The sequence below is a fragment of the Eumetopias jubatus genome, unplaced genomic scaffold (assembly GCF_037043125.1).
Source record: "Eumetopias jubatus isolate StellerSeaLion01/CBP00866 unplaced genomic scaffold, mEumJub1_p1.0 scaffold_112, whole genome shotgun sequence".
In the NCBI taxonomy this organism is placed as follows: Eukaryota; Metazoa; Chordata; class Mammalia; order Carnivora; family Otariidae; genus Eumetopias; species Eumetopias jubatus.
The window spans coordinates 55,029-78,022 of record NW_028274918.1 but is presented as its reverse complement, the minus strand read 5'-3'; the positions used below and the strand labels follow the sequence as shown (position 1 = coordinate 78,022).

At 38.0% G+C, this 22,994-nt stretch overlaps 1 pseudogene; it reads left to right on the top strand.

Annotated features, from left to right (window-relative positions):
* Positions 1-604: 604 nt before the first annotated feature.
* LOC148161607 (heat shock transcription factor, Y-linked-like) lies at positions 605-21,572 on the top strand (annotated as a pseudogene).
* Positions 21,573-22,994: the final 1,422 nt, after the last annotated feature.

Below are 22,994 nucleotides of genomic sequence, written 5' to 3'. Positions count from 1 at the left end.
AGAGAAAAGCCATTTTTCATAGTTGTGTGGAAGTATATGGAAGGCGGTTTGTCCTTACGATGACAAACAAGACTGGGGAGAGTGCAACTTTCCGAGAACCAGAAGCGTCTCTAGAGGTGCCTTGTGGCACCTATGTGTTGTAGCATCCGAGAGGTGCCTACACTTCCCTCAGTGAAAACAGTCTGTTTCAAATACAATGTTCAAGTAACCTCTTACTTCCTGAAGATACAAATATTTTCCATGGCATGTGTAGGATCATGAGGAAACATCCATACCCGAAACTCTGAAAAACAAGACGTAGGGAATGTAAATCTTCACGGCCATCTGGATGTCAGAAGATAGAACTATATTTAAGTCTGTGTTTGGAAGAATAGGCAAGGGGCTAGAACCCGATGCTTACAAACAAGTCTGTGGAGAAGAGAACGTTCAGCGCATTACAAGTGTCTTCCCAGAGAGGTCTTCTAGCATGGATCTGTGCAAGCATCAGGATAGTTCCATCTCCTTCCCTCTGAGAAACAATTCTGTGGAGAATGCCACTTAGAGATAACATCTTGTTTCCAGGATTCAGAGCGATTTCCAGGATATGAGTGGAAGGACAGGCAAGATGTCGCCCATTGTTTTAGTAAAAATTCTGTGGGCCACTCCAGCTCCAGGAAATACAAGTTCCTTCAAACGAGAAGGTATATATATATATATATATATATATATATATATATATATATATATGTCTAGAAGCCTCTGTATGCGGCACATATTTCCTTCTGGGAGACAAGAATGGGCGGAATGTGATTTCAACCATCATCGTGTTTCCAGAAGAGAAATTTGATTTCCATTATATGCGAAGAAGCCTAGTGTACCTAAGGGTCATGTCCTGAGGCATTGAGATAAGGGTTTGGAACATGAACCGTTTATAAAAGCACAAGATTCTCAAGCGAGAAGCATTTTAACTTGTCTGTGCTGAAGCTATGGAAACATACCCTACCTTTCCCTCTCTGAATACAGTCTCTGGGGAATGCAAATTTCCTCTCCGAGGAAGTTTGTCCTGGTGAAAATCTCTCCAGCATGTTGCTCTGGAGGCAAGCGGAAAGTGCCACATATCCTTCCCTCAAGAAAAAAGCCTTTGAAAAATGCAAACTTCAGCTAAGGACACGACACTTCACACCAAATATCTTCCAAAAAAATATATGTGTTGTAGAATTAGGAAAGTGTCATATCCTTGCCTTGGAGAAAGAATTCCATTGAGAGTGCAATTGCTGCCACGTCGTGGGTTTTCAAAGGAGCAGGTTCCTACCCTACAGGTGTGGAAGCATCACAAGAGGGCCATAGTCTTCCCTTGAGAAACAAGTCGTTGCAGAATGCCACTTCCCATGCAAGTCTCTTTTATAGGGTAGGACCTCGATTTCCGATATCTGGGTGTCTCGGGAGTGCACAATGTCCTTACACTTCAAGAGAAGTTAGTGAAGCATGCACTTTTCAGAGAACCACCAGGTTCTCAATCGAGAAGCATTCTAGCATGTATGTGCTGAAGCTTCAGAAACATGGCCTCTCTTTCCCTCTGTATTTACAGTCTCTGGGAAATGCAACTCTCCCCTCAGAGGAGGCTTGGTACAGCAAGGAGATTTCTGGTATGTTTATATAGAGGTAAGGGGATGTGTGGTAGCATTAGGAAGGTGCTGTGTTCATGGCCTGGAGAAACAATCCTGTGAAGAATTCAACTTCATCCCCAATGTGTTTTCCAAGCAAGAAGCTTCCTAACCTAAATATGTGGAAGCAAAATTCTAAGGCCACATCATTCCTTCTGAGAAACAAGACGATGGATATTGCCACATCCCATGAACATCTTCTTTCCAGAATGGAAAAACGATCTCTAACAGATGTGTTGAAGTACAGACATGGCCGTTTGCCCTGGTCTTAGAAACAAGTCTCTTGTGATTTCCCCTTTCAGAGCACCACCAGTGTCTCTAGCGAGAAGCCTTCTAGTATGTTTGAGTGGAGGCATCAGGAGGGTGCCTTATCCATCCCGGTGATAACACTCTGTTTAGAACAATCTTCCAGGAACATCTTTTTTACAGAATGTACAGTTTTTCCCAGTGCAGTGTGTCATCCTGCAGAGTCTGGCTGATGGGAACTCTGAGAAACAAGACTGCAGAAAATGGAAACCTTCCCTGCCACCTGGATATCAGAAGATGAAACCAATTTCACATCTATGTGAGGAAGTAGATGCAAGGGGCCTTGACCTGATGCTCATAAAGACATCTGTGCAGAATACAACTTGGAGCAAACAACCAATTTCTTCTCATGAGAAGCGCTGTAGCATATATATATATACCAGCATGAGGAGAGGGCCCTCACTTTCCCTCGGAGAAAGAAGCCTGTGGAGAATGCCACGTCGAGTAACAATCTTTTCTCAAGAGATCTCCACCATTTCCAGGATCGGTCTAGAAGTATCACAAAAACCAAAGTTCCCATCTTGGAGTCACCAGGATGTGGAGAAAGCAGCTTCCAGGAAACACAAGTTCCCTCCATTGAGACGCTTTCTAACACACAGGTATGGAGCATCCGTTGTGCAATATATTTCCTTTTGAGAAATGAGACGTCACAGAAGGCCACTTTCCACGAACAAATTCTTTCCAGGACAGAAAGCCAATTTCCAGTATCTGTTTGGAAGTCTAGGGAAGGGGCAAGTTCCTTAGGCTTAGAAAAGTGTCTGTGGAGCAGGCACCTTTAGGAGAACCCCAAGTTTCTGAAGTGAGAAGCATTCTAGCTTGATGGGTCGAAGCATGCGAAACATGCCCTATCTTTCTGTCTGTGAAGTTTCTGGGGAATGCAACTTTCCCCTCAGAGGAAGTTTGTTCCCATGAGAAGCATTCTAGCATCTTTGCCAAGAGGCAAGTGGAACGTGCCTTAGACTTCGTGGTGAAAAATTCTGTGAGTAAAGCAATATTCAGCGTAGAAGACGACACTTCAAAAGAAACTCTTCTAACAGATGTATGTGTTCTAACACATATATGTTTTATTTATTTATTTATTTTTAGTTTAATGTCCTGTTTATTAACTCAAACCCAAGCACCAGCCAGAGAGTGTATATCTTCTCTCCATATAGGCACACACACTACTTATTATATTAATTTCATCTGTTTGAAGAAATCTCTCCTCAGATTCTACTCCATAGACCTCTAAGTTTCTATAATCTTTAATGCCCACTCTCTGGACTTGGTAGAGAAGTATGATCTTGAGGTCTCTTTCATCCCCTTGGGGATTGCTTTTGCTTCTGAATTCACTTGTGTTTCGCAGTTCCTGATTTGATGTCTTCCTCCTTCCTTCTCCAAAACTGCCTTGTGTTTTTGACCATCCTTCAATATCTTCCCAGCAAAGGGTGCCCGAGTGGTAATTTTTTTGAAAGTTTGAATGAACATATCATTGTTCTGTTGATGATTTGGCTGGGTGTAGAATTCTAAATATTTTGAAAAATTTTAATGTTGTGCCTTTGGATAGATTTTTTTTTACTGTAGTTGAAGTACTGCTTGGAAATTTTCAATCTGGAAACTTACGTTCTGGGACATTAAAAATATATACACTTTGATGATTTCCTTCTCTTTACTTTCTCTGTTTTTTTTTCTGGAACTTTTAGCATTATGTTGAAATTTCTGGATTGGTACTCTAATGTTCTAATCTCTTCTCTCTCTTTGTGTTTTTGCTTTAACACCTGGGACTTTTTCTTAACTTAATATTCCATCTTTTCTGTCTAGTTTTTCCGGTTTTGAACATGCTTTTAATTTCCAAATGCTATTTATATTTTTTGAAAGATTCTTATATACCCCAACTTCTTTATCCATTTATCTGTTGATGGACACTTCAGTTGTTTCAACATCTTGGCTATTGTAAAAAAATAATACTGCTGTATACACGGGGTGAGGTTATCACTTTGACATAGGGTTTTAGTTTCCTTTGGATATATTCACAGAAGTGGAATTGCTGGATAATATGTTAATTCCATTTTTATATTTTTAGGAACCTCTATATTTTTTTCCATAGAAACTGCCCAAACTGACATTCCCACCAACATTCCACAGGTTTCCATTTTCTACACATTCTCTGCATTACTGATCTCTGTATTTTTTGATGATGTCCATCTTAGTAGATATGAGGTGATATCTGATTCCAGTTTTGAATGACTTTTCCCTTATCATTAGTGTTGAGCACCTTTTCATGTACCTGTTGGTTATCTGTTTGCCTTTTATTTTCTTTCAAATATTTTATTGTTATATTAATCACCATACATTACATCATTACTTTTTGATGTAGTGTTCCATGATTCATTGTTTGTGCTTAACACCCAGTGCTCCATGTAGAACGTGCCCTCTTTAATACCCATCACCAAGTTAACACATCCACCCAACCCCTCCCCTCTCGAACCCTCAGTTTCTTTTCCAGAGCTCATCGTCTCTCATGGTTCGTCTCCCCCTCTGGGTTACACCCCTTCATTTTTGTCTCCTGCTATCTACTTCTTTTTTTCTCTTAACATATATTGAATTATTACTTTCAGAGATACAGATCTGTGATTCATCAGTCTTGCACAATTCACAGTGCTCACCATAGCACATACCCTAACCAATATCTATGACCCAGGCGCCCCATCCTTCCCACCACCCACCACTCAAGCAACACTGAGTTTGATTCCTGAGATTAAGAATTCCTCATATCAGTGAAGTAATATGATACATGTCTTTCTCTGAATGACTTATTTCACTCAGCATAACACCCTCCAGTTCCATCCATGTCGTTGCAAATGGCAAGATCTCATTCTTTTGATAGCTACATAATATTCAATTGTGTATATATACCACATCTTCTTTATCCATTCATCTGTCAATGGACATCTTGGCTCTTTCCACAGTTTGGCTATTGTGGATATTGCTGCTATAAACTTTGGGGTGCATGTACCCCTTCGGATCCCTACATTTGTGTCTTTGTGGTAAATACCCAGTAATGCAATTGCTGGATCGAATGGTAGCTCTATTTTCAACATTTTGAGGAACCTCCATACTGTTTTCCAGAGTGGTTGCACCAGCTTGCATTCCCACCAAGAGTGTAGGAGGGTTCCCCTTTCTCTGCATCCCTGCCAACATCTGTCATATCCTTACCTGCTAATTTTAGCCATTCTGGTTGGTGTGAGGCGGTAACTCATTGAGGCATTGATTTGGATTCCCTTGATGCCCAGGGATTTTGAGCACTTTTTCATGTGTCTGTTGGCCATTTGGATGTGTTCTTTGGAAAAATGTCTGTTCATGTCTTCTGCCCATTTCTTGATTGGATTATTTGTTCTTTGGTTGTTGAGTTTGAGAAGATCTTTATAGATTTTGGATACGAGACCTTTATCAAATATGACATTTGCAAATAATTTCTCCATTCTGTCAGCTGTCTTTTGTTATTTTATTTTTATTTATTTATTTATTTATTTGAGTGAGAGAGAGTGAGAGATAGAAAGCACGAGTGGGAAGAGGGTCAGAGGGAGAAACAGACTTCCTGCTGAGCAGGGAGCCTGATGTGGGGCTCGGTCCCGGGACTCCAGGATCATGACCTGAGCCGAAGGCAGTTGCTTAAGAAACTGAATCACCTAGGTGCCCTGTCTTTTGGTTTGTGGAATGTTATTTTTGTTGTGCAAAGGATTTTTATTTTGATGAGATCCCAAAAGTTAATTTGCCCCTTGCTTCCCTTGCTTTTTTTGAAGTTTCTAGGAAGAAGTTGCTGTGGCTGAGGTTGAAGAAGTGGCTGCCTGTGTTCTCCTTTGGGATTTTGATGGACTCCTATTGCACATTTAGGTCTTTCAACCATTTGGAATCTATTTTTGTGTGTGGGGTAAGGAAGTGGTCCAGTTTCATTCTTTTGCATGTGGCTGTCCAATTTTCCCAACCCCGTTTGTTGAAGAGACTGTCTTTTTTCCATTGGACATTATTTCCTGCTGTCAGAAATATTTGACCTTAGAGTGGAGGTTCCATTTCGGGGCTCTCTATTTTGTTCCATTGATCTATGTGTCTGTTTTTGTGCCAATACCATACTATCTTGATGATGACAGCTTTGTAATAGAGCTGGAACTCTGGAATTGTGATGCCGCCAGCTTTGCTTTTCTTTTTCAACATTCCTCTTTCATTTTGGGTCTTTTCGAGTTCCATACAATTTTAAGATTATTTGTTCCATTTCTTGAAAAAAGTGGATGGTATTTTGATGGGGATTGCATTGAATGTGTAGGTTGCTCTTGGTAGCACTGATATCTTCACAATGTTTGTTCTTCCAATCCATGATCATGAAACGTTTTCCATTTCTTTGTGCCTTCCTCAATTTCTTCCATGTGTATTTTATAGTTTTCTGAGTCCAGATCCTTTGCCCCTTTGGTTAGATTTATTCCTAGGTATCTTATGTTTTGGGTGCTATTGTAAATGGGATTGATTCCTTAATTTCACTCTCTTTTTTCTTGTTGTGGTGCCTAGGAATGCCACAGATTTCTGTGTATTGATTTTATATCCTGCCACTTTCCTGAATTCCTGTATCCGTTCTAGCATTTTTGGGGTGGAGTCTTTGGGTTTTCACCATAGTGTATCATATCATCTGCAAAGTGTGAGCGTTTGAATTCCTCTTGCCGATTTGAATGCCTTTGATTTCTTTTGTTGTCTGATTCTTGGGCCTAGGATTTCTAATAATATGTTGAATAGCAGTGGTGATAATGAGCATCCATGCCGTGTTCCTGACCTTAGGGGGAAAGCCCTCAGGTTTTCCCATTGAGAATGATATTTGCTGTAAGTTGTTCATAGATGTTTTTTATGATATTGGGGTATGTACCCTCCATCCCTATACTCTGAAGAGTTTTGATCAGGAAAGGATGCTGTACTTTCTCAAATCTTTTTCTGCATCTATTGAGAGGATCATATGATTCTTGTTCTTTCTTTTGTTACTGTGTTGTATCATGTTGATTGATTCGCGGATGTTGAACCTACCTTGCAGCCCAGGGATTAATCGCAATTGGTCATGGTGAATAATCCTTTTTAAGTACTATTGGATCCTATTGGCTAGTATTTGGTGAGAATTTTTGTATCCATATTCATCAAGGATATTGGTCTGTAATTACCCTTGTTGATGGGGTCTTTGTCTGGTTTGGGGTTCAAGATAATGGTGGCTCATAAAATGAGGTTGGAAGTTTTCCTTTCATTTCCAATTTTTTGGAACAGTTCCAGGAGAATAGGTATTAATTCTTCTTTAAATGATTGATAGAATTCCCCAGGGAAGTCACCTCGTTCTGGGCTTTTTTTTTTTCTTTCGAGATTTTTGATGACTGCTTCAATTTCCTTAGTGGTTATAGGTCTGTTCATGTTTTCTATTTCTTCCTGGTTCAATTTTAGTAGTTGATACATCTCTAGGAATGCACCCATTTCTTCCAGGTTATCTAGTTTGCTGGCATAGAGTTGCTCATAATATGTTCTTATAACTGTTTGTATTTCTTTGGTGTTGATTGTGATCTCTCCTCTTTCATTCACGATTTTGTTGATCTGGGTCATTTCTCTTTTCTTCTTGATAAGTCTGTTCAGGGGTTTATCAATCTTTTTAATTCTTTCAAAGAACCAGATTCAAGTTTCATTGATCTGTTCTACTGTTCTTTTGTTTTCTATTTCATTGATTTCTGCCCTAATCTTTATTATTTCTCTTCTCCTGCTGGGTTAATCTTTGCTTTTTTATCTCTAGCTCATTAGGTGTAGTGTTAGGTTTTGTATTGGAGACCTTTCTTGTTTCTTGAGAAAGCCTTGTATTGCTATATAATTTCCTCCAAGCATGCCTTGGCGGGGCATCCCAATGATTTTGAACAGTTGTGTTTTCATTTTCATTTGTTCCCATGAATTGTTTTAATTCTTCCTTAATTTCCTCATTGACCCTATCATTCTTCAGTAGGATGTCCTTTAGCCTCCATGTATTTGAGTTCTTTCCGACTTTCCTCTTGTGATGGAGTTCTAGTTTCAGAGCATTGTAGTCTGAACATATGCAGGGAATAATTGCAATATTTGGTACTGGTTGAGACCTGATTTGTGACCTAGGATATGATCTATTCTGGAGAATGTCCATGGGCACTAGAGAAGAATGTGAATTCCCTTGCTTTGGGATGGAGTGTTCTGGAATTACTAATTATTAATTATAATTTATTATTATTAATGTTCCCCATTGTTCTAATGTTTCATCATATGATATCCCTTATCTCTCGAATCCTGCCATTGTGATCCAGGAGTTGTAAATCTCAGTTTTTCTCAGCTTCTTTATTTTCCATCATTTGGTCTTCTATATCGCTGATTCTCTCTTCTGCCTCATTTATCCTAGCAGGTAGTGCTCTCATTTTTTATTGCACCTCATTAATAGCCTTTTGGATTTCGGCTTGGTTAGATTTTAATTCTTTTATTTCTCCAGAAAGGGTTTCTCTAATAACTTCCATATTTTTCAAGCCAAGCTAGTATCTTTAAAATCATGATTCTGAACTCTAGGTCTGACATTGTACTAATGCCCATATTGAGTAGGTCCCTGGCAGATGGTAGTACCCCTTTTTCTTTTTGTTGAGATGATTTTATTTTGTCTTGTCATTTTGTCCAGAGAACAGATGAATGAGAGCACAAAATGCTAAGAGGTTAACAACGTCCCCAGAAAATATACTCTAAACAAATCCAAAAAGCCCTGAAACCAAGGGAAAAGAAAGGAAAGAAAGAAAAAAAGAGGAAATAAAGAAAAAGATAAAAACAAACAAAAACAGATAAAAAAACCGAATATGATCAAATAAGATCAGGCTGGTGCATAGATTAGTGCCACAAAGTAGATTTTGGGTGTATTTTGCTCTGTTAGAAAAAGTGCCTGCTAAAATTTTAAGAAAATAGACTTAAATACGTACAAAATAATGTTTGATATGATGGAGGGATGGAATATGAATGTAAAGGTGAATATTAAAATAAATTTAAAAAAAGGAATTGATAAGAAGGCGTTTGAAAAAAGAAAGAATAGGATTAAAAAAAACAAGAAAGAAAGAAAGAAGGGAGATACTGTATCAGGCAGGAGACTAGAACAAACCATACACCAGAGTTTTAGGGTATATTTTGATATGTTAGAAGAAACTATACCTGAAAATTTTAAAGAGAGATCAACTTATATATATTTGTCAAAAGTAAGGGTAACTAATATGAAGGGATAGAAAAAGACACTAAAAATGAAAAATAAAAATTTTTTTCTTTAAAAAAGCGATTGATAAATATTGGTTGAAAAACGGAAAAAAGACAATTCAAAAAAAAGACAGTTAAACAAATTAACTTGGATAGAGTAATGAATCATTGTAAAAAATCCATGAATTCTATGTGCAGTATTCCCCTAGCGCTGGAGTTCTCCAATTCTCATTGATCTGTAACCTTGGTCTTGGCTTGCTGACTGTTCGTGCTCATCTTCTGTGGGAGGGGACTGTTGCCGTGGATCCCAAAAGTCTTTGCCAGAGAGGGACTTGCCCCATCCTTGCTGGGCCTGGCTAAGCAATCTGTTCCAGTTTGTTCTTGGGAGCTTTTGTTTCCTGCAAGCTTTCCGTAAATCTTTGGAGGAGGTGAGAATTGTGGCCTCCCAATCTCCACTGGGGAGGAGCAAGGAACTCGGGGTTCTGGTCCTCAGTGCACCCTCAGAGAAAAGTAGTCATTTACTCCCATCTCCCTGGTCTCTGGTAGCACTCTTTGCTCACCCAGCCTGTGACAAAGGATTTCTATCTCTGGCACCCGATCCCATGTGGAGTATCTAAACCCAGCAGATCTCTGAGGTGCGCTCCCATGCTGCTCCTTCTTGGGGAAGAAGGGGAGTCTCCCCAGATCTGCCACTTGTTGGGTCCCTGCTGCAGGAGCAGTGGCCCAACTGACACCGATCATAGATTATGGCAACCCCAAGATGAGAGCCGAAGCTTTGGCTCCATCTCTGCATCTGGCTTCCCCACTCTGATACCCAGGTGCTCTGCTGCACTCAGGCAGCCCCGTTCTTTCTGTGACCCGAGGGTCCTGAGGCCACACTGTCCTGTGAGTGTTCCACCCCCAGCTTAGCCACTGGAGTGATGTCCCTCAGCACAGCCACCTTCTAAAATTTCTGATTTTGTGCTCCGCGGCTCTATCACTCACCAGAAGTGGCTGACAGAGGACCGCGACCCCGCTGTCTATCTTCCCAAATATCGTCTCGGATTCACTTCTCCACATGTCCTACCTTTCAGAAATTGTTGCTTTTCTCTTCAGAGATTTGTTGCTATTCTTTTCTTCGATCTCCTGTTAGTTCATAGGTGTTCAGAATGGTTTGCTTCCTATCCAGCTGAATTCCTGAGACCAGATGAAACCCAGATCTCCTACTCCTCCGCCATTTTGGTCCCTTCTTCCTAATGCATGTACATTTAACGTGATTGATGAGAAGGAATTTTCTGCTGCCATTTGCTATTTCTTTTCCATATGTTGTATATTTTTTCTTTATTAATACATCTAATAATACCTTCCTTTGTATCTCATGGATTGTTTTCTCATTTCCTGTTCTGTGTAATTTAAAGTTATTTTTGTAGATATATTAAGGATTACATATATTATCTTGAATATAAACATTTAGTCTAACTTAATATCAACTTAGGTCAGTAGCATATAAAAATCTGTTTCTATACACCCCTGTCCTTCCTGCATTTTTAGGGACTGCATGTTTACCTATACACTTTCCTAAACTGCATGTTTATTAAAACACATAAGCTATCTTTGTTTTGTCTTTTAATCCATGTAGCAATGAAGAGGCATTCGAAAAATACAGTAATATTCATTTCATAGGTACCGATGTGATTTCCGTTAATCATTTTTATTTCTTTAGTTTGCTTCCAATTACTGTGTGGTTTCACTTAATTTAAGGCTTCAATATTTACCCTGGCATGGTTTAATTTAGCAGGCATGTTAGTGATAAAACTTCTCAGCTCCAGTTTATTCCTTTATTTTTTAATATTTTATTTATTTATTTTAGACACAGAGAGAGCATGAGTGGGGACAGAGTCGGGGATGGAAAAGGGAGAGGCAGAAAGATTCTGAAGCAGATCCCTAAACGAGCTGGAGCCTGACACAGGTTGGATCCCGCAACCGCAAGATCATGACCTGAGTGAAAATCAAGAGTGGGACACTCAACTGACTGAGTCCTCTGGCGAATTTCCTCTCTAGTTTATATGAGGATATTTTAATTTTTTCAAAAATTGGTTTGCCCACATACAGAACTCTTGGTTTACAGCAAGTTTGCCCACATACAGAACTCTTGGTTGACAGCAAGATTTTCTTCTCTTTCCCTCTTTAATTATATCCTAACATTGTTTCTGGCTTTTCATATTTGTGATATCTCATTTTGGATGTCTGGTGTACAATGAGTCACTTTTAGCTTGATGCTTGCTAGATTGTGAGGTCTTTAGGTTTTGAAATTTTAATATAATTGTCTCATTGTAGATCTATCTGATTCTATTCTGGTTGAAATTTCTTGAGATATTTGAACGTGTTCATATGTTTATTTCAAAATTTTTAAGAAGTTTTTAACCAAAACAACTATTCTTTGTACTCCTTTTCTCTCCTCTCATTTTGGAGAGGGTAATTCACCATTATTATATGAATATTGGTTTACTTTCTAGTGTCTTAAATGTCTTAGTCCTTGTTATATTTTTCTTCATTCATTTTTGTTCTGCTTCTCAAGCTCCACAATTTCAATTGCTCAGTTTTTTAGTTCATTGATTCATACTTCTGCATGCCAAGTCTTCTCTGAATTTTTAGAGTAAAATTTTCATTTCAGTAATTGTATTTTTTATCTTCCAATAAAAACCCACAGAAGGGAGAAAAGTATATCTGACAAATGACTTGCATTCACAATATCGAAAGGACTATTATAATTCAATTAAATACAGATGACCAATTAAAACTTGGAAAATAGACAAAGAAAATTATTTTTTTTTCAGCTTAAACAACAAATTTATTTTCTCACAGTTCTGGAGGCTCCACCTCCCAGATCAAGGTGCAGACAGGCGAGGCTTCTCATCATGGCTTACCCATAACCCCTTCTCTCTGTGTCCTCATGTGGCCTTTCCTTATGCTTGCACGTGGAGAGAGAGCTCTGGCAACATTTTCTCTTAGAAGGACACTAGCCCTTTCAGATGAGGACCCTACACTTGAACTCCTTAAAGGCCTTACCTCCAAACTCATTCACTAGGGTCTAGGTTTCAATATAGGAATTTTGGGGGCATACAGTTCAGTGCAGAAAGATAGTTACTGTTGCCATTTTACTACTGTGGAGATAGATATTCAAAGGAATGACCCTGGACTTCCAGGAAGCCTGGCTGTGCTGTGAGATATATATATTTTTTATTTTATTTATATTTTTATTGTTATGTTGATCACCATACATTACATCATTAGTTCTTGATGTAGTGTTCCATGATTCATTGTTTGTGCATAACACCCAGTGCCCCACGCAGAACGTGCCCTCCTTAATACCCATCACCATGCTAACCCATCCCCCCACCCCCCCCTCCCCTCTAGAACCCTCAGTTTGTTCTTCAGAGTCCATTGTCTCTCATGGTTCGTCTCCCCCTCCAACTTACTCCCCTTCATTCTTTCCCTCCTGCTCAAAGAAAATTATCTTAACTTGCAGATGATTCTATACAAAAAAATTAAGTAGTCAAAACAGTAGAAAAATAAAGTATTAATAATATGTTAATAAATATAATTCCATATCATTGAATATAATTATAATCCTAGACGATTAAAAATGAATTAGCATTATTAGAACTAATGGGTATAGTAGATTGCAGAGGATATTAATACAAGATCAATTGTATTTTTATGCCCTCTTTTACATTTCTAAAATTTTAGAAGACATTTACAACAGCATCAAAATACCATCAAACATATTTTCAAACACTTTATGCAGTTGGAAACCATACTTTATTTTTAGTGTAGCTAGAAATACAATAAGTATTTATGTTTAAGCAGAAAAAAAACTCCTTTACTTCGCCTTCTTATAGCATTATTAGCACAAGAAAAAAACTTCTGGTTTAGAAATGATACAGAGTTTCTGTTAAAATGAATGCACTTTGTATTTGTGGAACTTAAAAGCGTATGACAGTTTTCAAAAGACCAATTTTACTTTTACCCAATTATGGTAATATTTGCAATGTTGAAATGTACTTCAGTAATATATAATAAGTAAATAAAATAAGGAACCCAAAGTTATTCAAAGAACACATTGGAAAATTTGAGAGAGAACACATAGTAACAACAACAAAAACCGCTGGCAAGCTCAAACACAAGTTTATATGCTGAGTATTTAAAGGGTTTAAAACGCGTGTTCAGTTAGCCTACAGCCTTCTCTCAATTACATAACAGATGCTTTCCTATCTGGTTGTGTACAGCAAAGGGTTAGAACCTGGATCAACTTACCTGACTTCATAAATGTGTTACTTCAAAACTGTATTCCATGGAATTTTCTTCAATGGCCTTGCCACTGATTCTTCAAATAAGCAAAGTACAGAGGGTCTCATCCCTTGAAAATGTTTTTAAACACTAGTATTTTAAATTGAAAGATAGTTAGAAACTAGCAATTCCTGGTACACTGCCTGGAATTAGTCTTAATTATTGTTGAGTGTTGAATGTGCAATAGAAAAGTCTATCATTTCCTTTCCTTGGAGGAGAAGGAGGTAGAAAAAGGAGAGGTGGAGGATATGCAGTATTTAAGAGCTAAACAGGAGCACAATGACTCATAATGACATCACCCCCACGTGAAGAACCATGGATCTCATCGATTTTATAATTCACGTTGGATCAAGATGTTTTTCCCCTCTATGTATATCAATGAATTCAAACTTCATACCCTCCAAACTACAGAGAGGAATAATGTAAGATAAATTCCATCTGCAACAGGTATTTCCTAAATAGAAGACTGATCGCGAAGGGAATCCAATATCTCCTTCCAACATCTTTTGACATGGTAATATTTCACCAAAGTGGAAACCTAACATTTAAATATGAAATTGTTTCCCCAAGTAAGAAACTACACCTGTTATGGCTATTATCTCACATAAACACTATATTACATATAAAACCCAGCATGACACATACTTGAGAAATTATGTTGTGAGTGATATAGTAGTGATGATGACAGGGAAAAAGGACTAACTTTAACCCAAAAAGACCATAGGGGAGGGGGTGGTGCAGGGGGAGGTGAAAACAAGTAGAAAGCGCACCAAGAGAGAATCTTTTCTGACCAGAAAACGTCACTATAGACACAGAAATATAAAAAGAAATGTATTCCCTTATTTCCCCTAGGTGGAAATAATGCAAAACATTTATTTTCTATATCAGAGAAGAACATAATTATGTAATCCAATTCTACTGCAGGATTATAAAAACCATCCCTTTACCACAGTCTAAGATTTAAATGCATTTGCACAAGCGTGCAAACTATAGAAAAGGAATAAAGTTTCTTCTGCCTTCCAAGCAATTTTGGTCCCTACTTAGGTCCTACTGCAATACTGGTGGTCCCAATGTTTTTATGCAAATAAATTGTGTTTAAAGTATAAAGCACTTCTGGGGCACCTGGTTGAGTAAATCAGTTAAGTGTCTCCTTTCAGCTCAGGTCATGATCTCAGGGTCCTGGAATGGAGCCCCCTTTGGGTTCCCTGCTCCACGGGAAGCCTGCTTCTCCATCTCCCACTCCCGCTGCTTGTGCTCTTGTTCTCAATTTCTCTGTCATTTACATAAATAAAATCTTAAAACAATAAAAAAATCAAGGATATAAAAAGAAAAGTCAAAATTCCTCAGAAATTATATCTCCAGTTAGAGGTTCATCTATTAAAATGTTATATTTGCTTCTTCCCACTAATAAACCTTTATTTCACTCAAATCTTCCACACTGAAGTATCTTTCTTGCCCAATTAATCCAAAGGAAAAAACTGAAATGATCAGTTAAGGACAATATAGGGACTAATACACCCTTTTAATATGTTTTTAAATAATTTTAAGATTGAAAATGTGTTTAAAGTTTCTAATTCCTAGTAGGGAAACATTATCTGAATGATGACCCTAATGGCAAACCACTGTAAATGTGTTTCAGATGCATGTGGGTCAGAGGGGTAGGGATTCTCTTCACAGCACACCAGCTTTCTGCATGAGAAGATCAGAGGTACACTGCTTTGTATCTTTGAGACATCTGTTAGGTGATCGTTGCTTTTCTTCAGCAAAGCATCATTTTCAGAAAGGCACTATGCTTTACCTCCAAATTTGACTGACAATTTTTACATATCGCTGTGTACTGGGTCATATCCTGGAAGGCCACCATAAATTCTGGATCCTGCATGGCTGCGAAAACCTCTGGATCACTAAGAATTTCATTGCGCCCATGCATCCCTGCCATTCCAGGCATTCGTCCTGCCATTCCAGGCATTCCTCCAGGAAAATTACCAGGCATTCCCCCAGGAAAGCCACCTGGGAAAGAACCATATGAGCTCCTGATTGTCCTCTGGCTTTTTCCTCACTCTGGGCTCTCTCATGATCTTCCCGAGCCTTGTGGCACGTATGCTACAGCATCCAAACGGTGCCAACACTTCCCTAGGGAAAACAGTCTGTTTCAAATACAATGTTCAAGTACCCTTTTGTTTCCTGAAGATACAGGGCTTTTCCATTGGCGATGTTGGATCATGAGGAAACATCCATAACTGAAACTGAAAATCAAGACGGGACAAATGGAAAATTTTATGGTCATCTGGATGTCAGAAGATAGAACCATATTGAAATCTGCATTTGGGGGCATAGGCAAGGGGCTAGGACCCTATGCTTACAAACAAGGCTGTGGAGAATAGAACGTTCAGCGCACCAAAATTGTCTTCCCAGAGAGGTCTTCTAGCGTGGATTTGTGCAAGCATCAGGATAGTTCTATCTCCTTCCCACTGTGAAGCAAACCTATGGAGAAAGCCACTTAGAGATAACACATTTTTTCCAGCTTTCAGAGTGATTTCCAGGATATGTGCGGAAGGACAGGCAAGGTGCAATGTCCCCCAGTGTTGTAGTAACAATTCTGTGGACCACGCAAGCTCCAGGAAACACAAGTTCCTTCAAAAGAGACGCTTTCTAATATATATGTCTAGAAGACTCTGTATGTGTCATATATTTCCTTCTGGGAGACAAGAATGGGCGGAATGTGACTTCCACTCACATCGTGTTTCCAGAAGAGAAATTCGATTTCCAATATATGCGTGGAAGCCTAGTGTATGTAGGGGCCATGTCCTGACGCTTTGAGACAAGTGTGTGGAACATGCACCGTTTAGAATACCACAAGTTTGCCAAGTGAGAAGCATTCTTGCCTGTCTCTTATGAAGCTATGGAAACATACCCTACCCTTTCCCCTTTGTATACTGTCTCTGGGAAATGAAACTTTCCCCTCCGAGGAAGTTTGACCTGGTGAAAAGCTCTCTAGCATGTTGGTCTGGGGGCAAGCAGAAAGTGCCACATATCCTTCGCTCCAGAAAAAAGTCTGTGAAGAAAACAAGCTTCAATGAAGGACACGACACTTCACAGCAAATCCCTTCCAACAAATATATACTTTGTAACCTAGGAAAGTGCCATATCCTTGCCTTGGAGAAAAATTCTGTTGAGAGTGAATTTGGCTCACGTTGTGGGTTTTAGAAGGAGCAGATTCCTACCCTATAGGTGTGGAAACATCACGAGGGCCCCATAGTCTTCCCTTGAGAAACAAGCCGTTGCAGAATGCCACTTCCTAAGCAAGTCTCTTTTATAGGTTAGGAATGCCATTTCCGGGATCTGGAAGTCTCGTGAGAGGGCAATGTCCTTATGCTTCAAGATAAGTCGGTGGAGCATGCACTGTTCAAAGAACCACCAGTTTCTCAAGCAAGAAGCATTCTAGCATGTATGTGCTGAAGTTTCAGAAACATGGCCTCTCCTTCCCTCTGTGATTACAGTCTCTGGGGAATATACACTTCCCCTCAGAGGAGGCTTGGTACAGCGAGAAGGTTTCTGGCATGTTTATGTAGAGGTACGGTGATGTTTGATAGCATTAGGAAGGTGCCGTGTCCATGGCCTGGAGAAACAATTCCATGAAGCATTCAACTTCAGCCCCAATGTGCTTTTCCAAGCAAGAAGTCTTAGCCTAAATATCTGGAAGCATCATTCCTTATTTGCTGTCCTATAGTTTTGGTGCATGTTCAAACCATAAGGGATTTTATTTTCAACCTGAAATCTCTTAGGACTCCTAATGAAATGAAGGGCTTTACTCAACTACCTTGAACATGACCCTTCCTGCCTCCTATTTCATTTTGCAACTTAACCTTCTCTCATCTGCCTGTTCCTTTTCATGTAGCCTCCATGTTCAATATAACACATTCTGGAGGAATATAATTTAAAAAAGTCTCCATCCAGTCTATAAAACCTCTTCACAAAGAAAAAAGAGAAAGAAAACAATATTGTTATAGAGTAAGCAGAAACCAGACAGAATGTAAGGTGCATCAAATCCTAAGTGATAAAATGTTCGTAAAGACAGAAACCTTATTCTTCTATATAGCTAAGAAGATACAACCTATTCTATTCATGTTTTCCAGATAAAATAGCTCATTTCTTTTATCTTTACGGAGGTAAGGTTTAAAATTTAGAGTCAGATGACTTTAGAATTAGGCCAAATTTCCCCCAAGATCCCAAAAACTTCTTTTTCCCTAGTTGAAGAAACTTTTCTACATTTAATGTGATTTCTGCTTTCTGTTCCTCCCATTAACTCCCTGTTTTCTCTACATATACATCACTTTGTTTGGAGCCATAGATAATCACTAGCCCCCCCCCTAAAAATTGCATGTGGAAAATTAAGAAAATCCCCTATAATATAAATACACATCTTTACAATATTGCAACAAAAATGTTTGAATGAAAAAATTGTCAAAATTCATGAACCTGCATCTAGACTGAGTATTATTTTTTTTAAGATTTAGTTTATTTATTTATTTATTTGAGAGAGAGAGTTTGAACAACTGGTGGAGAGGGGAAGCGGGCAAGGGACAGAATCTCAAGCAGACTCACAGCTGTGTGTGGAGCCTGACTTGAGACTTGATTTCATGATCCTGAGACCATAACCTGAGTCAAAACCAAGAGTTGGATGCTTAACCAATAAAGCCACCCTGGAGGGAGTATCTTTTTATTTTCATGAAATATTTACTGATATGAAAATGTTTATTACTTACAGCTAATACATTCAATTCTTTATTTAAAAAGTATATTTAAGTAAGACATCCTCCTAATGTTGGTATCTCTTTTTGAGCCATGATAAAATATGGAAATTGTAAAAATAATTCATTTCTTCTACACATATTGAAAAGACAAAGCAGTGACAATATTATACCTTGAACCTACTGAAATTCTTACTGTAGGTGGAGTATGGCTATTTGTAGACAGAAAAGGAACTTTTTATTCAAAATCAAGATTGCCTTAGAAATACACATTCTGTTCGTAGGGCACAAAGCTTATCCCACATAATCTTTTTTATAAATACGTTGGCTTTTGAAATAAAAGCAATTTTCTCAAGAGACATATAAAAAAGATTTTATTTATAACACTGTCGTGTTACTATTTATTTCCGACTCTTTAAGGTCTCATTCATGTTAGATCTCTTGACATCTCTTAAAATGTTTTACATCCTGAGTATCTAACAGGTATTTACAGACATACCAAACAAAATCATATTCATTCACCTAATATGACTATGAAATGTATTTGATACTATCTAACACAAAATACTTATATAAGAGTAACTGAGATGGTATAGGCTTGTAGGCCCCTTGCAACCCAGGGTCATTTGAGAACTGCAGTGAGGTTAAGGACAGCCAGGCAGGCCTGGGCTAGGAGGAGAAAATGTTCTCTTCCCCTTATCTCATGTTGCAAGTTCTAAATGCCTGGATCAGCAAGAAGTGGCTCTTGCCTAGATTAGAGGCGTTCCCCCTTAGAACAAGTACATACTGTCCCCTGAAGATAGGGTGGCTGGGAGAATTCTTTAACTCTGCAAACATAAACAGAATACATACTGTTCTTGATAAACCTTGTGTATCTTTCTTCAAGGATGTTAGTTTAATCCCATTATGTGTGAAGGTACATATTGTTATGCTTATCTGATTGCTACAAGTATATAACCGCGTGGGAAATAAACAGCAGCATGCAGTTGCAAGTGCTGCCTTTGCTCTGCATCCCCTGTGTCCCGGTTCTTTCGCGACCCTTACCCAGGGACCCCAACGCACTAGACGCTGACAAGTAACAGATAAGTTAACGTTATATTCAGAAACTTAATTACATTTTATTTTAGTCAGTAATACAACAGATACAGGCTACTGTTAAATAATTGAGGCCAAATACATATTATGTAAAAATAAACATTTCAAAATACAAAATTCAAGGACAATTGTATCTTTGTAATGTTGTATCATATTACCTAATTCTTAAATATTTTCAACATCTTTAAAAAAATCCTTTAAACAGAACTTTCCATTCCCCTATGACCTGGTCCAGGGCAACCACTAAATTGTGGTCTCAATGATTTTCTTTATATACAGGATACAGAGATTTAAGTTCCAAACCGTCAGGGCTTTTTAAATCTTTCGTTTTACTCTTTTTTTTTTTTTTTTTGCAGTTTTTATTTACCAGGTCTTATGTTATTGGCACCCACCTAGTAAGAGTTGGTTTAGAAGAGGGAAATGATTTTATATCAGGGGCTAAATGTAATTATGTATTTATTCCTTTAAAAATTTTGTAAAAGGAGATTTTGTACATCCTACTTTTTTAGTCGCTGTCTACATAAATTTAATTTTAAGTAATTTATTTTAACCGAATGAATTTCAAAAGTAAACACTCAGGCTTTAATTGCTAGGAAACAGGCATCTTGTGATGTCACAAATACTCAGGTTGTTGACTATTGGGTTAGTCTAGATAGTTTATCTGCGTAGATCACCCAAAACAGCATTTGAAGCTGCAGTGTTCAAAACCATGCAGATCAGAAACGTAGCTAAAGGAAAACTTATTTGAGATGGCAAATGTTTCTTCAGAATTTCAAGATGATTCTCCTAAAGATGGATCGACTGGTTCCGCAGCCTCCATTAGCACTCATTTTTGTGATCACACATTCACTGGAGATGTGGACCTGAGGTCTGTGATTGAAGAAAAAGTTTTCAGGCCTTGTCAGGAGGATCCTTGATAAAAAGACCACGTTACACATTCTGTGTCTCTGAAAAAGATGAAGATAATTTTCTTTCTCTGACCTTTCCCAGGAAACTGGAAAATATTTGAAAGTGTTCAACTCAGTTCTGTGGGATGAGAAGGGAACTTCTATAGTGATTGATAAGGAACTCTTCAAGAAAGAAGTTCCTGTTTTAAGCAAGGTATTCAAAAATATTATTACTTCTATAGATAATGTATAAGATTTTACCGTATATAGCAGTAAGTAGGTTCCTATGTATAGGCTAACATCAGATTTTTAAATTTTAACATTTTTGAAAAATTGAGGCCAACTTAGGCATGAAACATTCAGGGTTATAAGAAATTTTGGTGGTACCTTTGACCCTTACCAATGAACTTCAACTTAAATAATGTCCTGAAGCCACTTAAGGTGCTATTCACCGTTATTTGTAAATATATAGCACATTCTCATGAACCTTAATTAAACGTTTGTTTCCAGTAAGTAAATTTTTAAAAATACTAACATAATAAAAATATTATTTGATGACTTTGTGTGATGAAACGAAGTCAGATTTTATAGGTTATGTTTTCTTATATCTTATTTGGAAATGTCACTTAGTAACTTTCTCCTTTGGTTTCAGTTAGAGTACTATCATAACCCACATTTTAAACGAGGCTGCCCCAACTTTTAGTAAGAATGAAAAGAAGAATCGGGATTAAAAATTCCTCTACAGTTTCATTAATTCAAGATTTCAACAAGAAACAGGGGTAATGTGGATAGTCCTAATTCTGGTTTTGTAGCTGAAACTAGTGGAGAAAAGGTATATTCAAACTCCACCAATGTATTGTGCCTCTAAGAAGGAAGCTTTCTCCCACCCAGAGAACTGCTAATACAACGGCCCCTATGAGAAGTGATTTTTCTCCTGCATCAGCAATGTCAGTTAGACCATCGGAACAAATTGGAATGGATCAACATGCTATTTTAAACCAGTTGACCACCTTTCACATGCACTCACAGAGCAGCTACACTCAAGCAAATGGCCACATTTTGAACTTTGTTACAACTACAACTTCTGCATCTCAGTACCGTATCATATCTCCTTTCCAGAGCACTTATTTGGGAATGATGGTGGAGCCTTCCACTTTTCCAACTAGATATGCTGATTTGTCAGCAGTGAGGTTCATTTTTCTAACCTGCAACAGGTGGGCAACACCTGGTTCACAATGTCAATGATAGGTGATATTTCTGCTGCCTCACTTTCAAGGTCAACTCATCATCTGTCTCCTTTGAAGGCACATCATCCTAATTACAACTGATCTGTCAAAGGATTGGCATTATGGAAGATAACAAAGATTATCATTTGTTGGCAATTGAACACATATTGGCAATTTTCATATTTGAACAAAAAAATTACATGTTCATCTCTATGATTTCTCTGTTTATTTTGAATTAGTTCAGGGTAAAAATCTTTATTTTATTTATTGTATTTTTTTGTGATTTGGCAAGAACAGTTGACGTATATCCTAAATGAATTATACGTATTTAAAAAAGAATGGGAGCAAAGGAAAATTAGCATTTGGATTATGTGTTTTCTGAAATAGTACAGAATGAATAAAATGAGGTCATAAATTACAATGAGGTGGAAAGGGGTGCCCGGGTGGCTAGGTTGTTAAACGTCTGCTTTCAGCTCAGGTTATGATCTCAGGGTACTGGGATCGAGCCCTGTGTCCATTGCAGACTTGTGTCCAGAAGCAGACTCTCTTTCCCTTTCCCCTACCCCCACTTGTATATGCTCTGCAATAAATAAAATCTGAAAAAAATTGATGTTGATGTGTTACATGTCAATGAAATCTAGAAAAGACAAATACATAGAATTCTTTAGTATTTTCTCAATTACATTATATTCTCCCAGTTATTTAGAAGAGTCCTTGGATTTTAGTTGGCAAAATTGTCTTCACTAAAAAATACATTCATAGTGGAAAATATAATACTCTCACCAGTTCACCAAACATGTCATCACATGCTGCAGTCATGCACAGCATGTCTCAGAATGTTGTGTAATTTTACAGCTGGTATTATCAATGGCCTGTTTTGCCCTCGTGATCTCAAAACATTCTGTTTGTGCCTTCATTTCCTCCCCTCATTAGCCCAACTTTGATATTTTTAATGGTTACATTTATGTTGCTTTTTGATTCCAACCACAGCCTATTTCAGTCTTAATTCCTTATGCTGTTTTTAATGCTTTTAAATTCTGAGCCCTGAAAATCAGCATAGTTAACAACTCTTTAAAGAGAACTGGTTACATGAGCAGGTTCATAAGTATCTATTCCATTATCCGTTTTGAGTTACATTCAAACTCTTTTTAGCCATGCCAGTTCCCATCAGACAACTCTTAGGTGGAACCCCTTTACTTTGTCTGGGACATCAGCACAGATTGAGCACAGTTACTGTCAAATATATTTTATATGTATGTATTGAATGAAGAATAAATGAACGTTGGTTGAAGCCAATCAAAATCTGCTTTTTCTGACAGAACATCCCATATCTTTGACAATTATCATAATTTGTCTTACCCTTCACTGGAAATTTTCTTTCAAGAGTAGCTCACAGTAATGTACCCTACAGATAATGAGGGTGACTTAAGGAATCTAGCATCACTAGTTATCAGTGCTTGCACTAATTTTTAGTTTCCAGTTTTTTGGCCATTATCCAAATTTGGCTATTCTGGTTAATGCAAC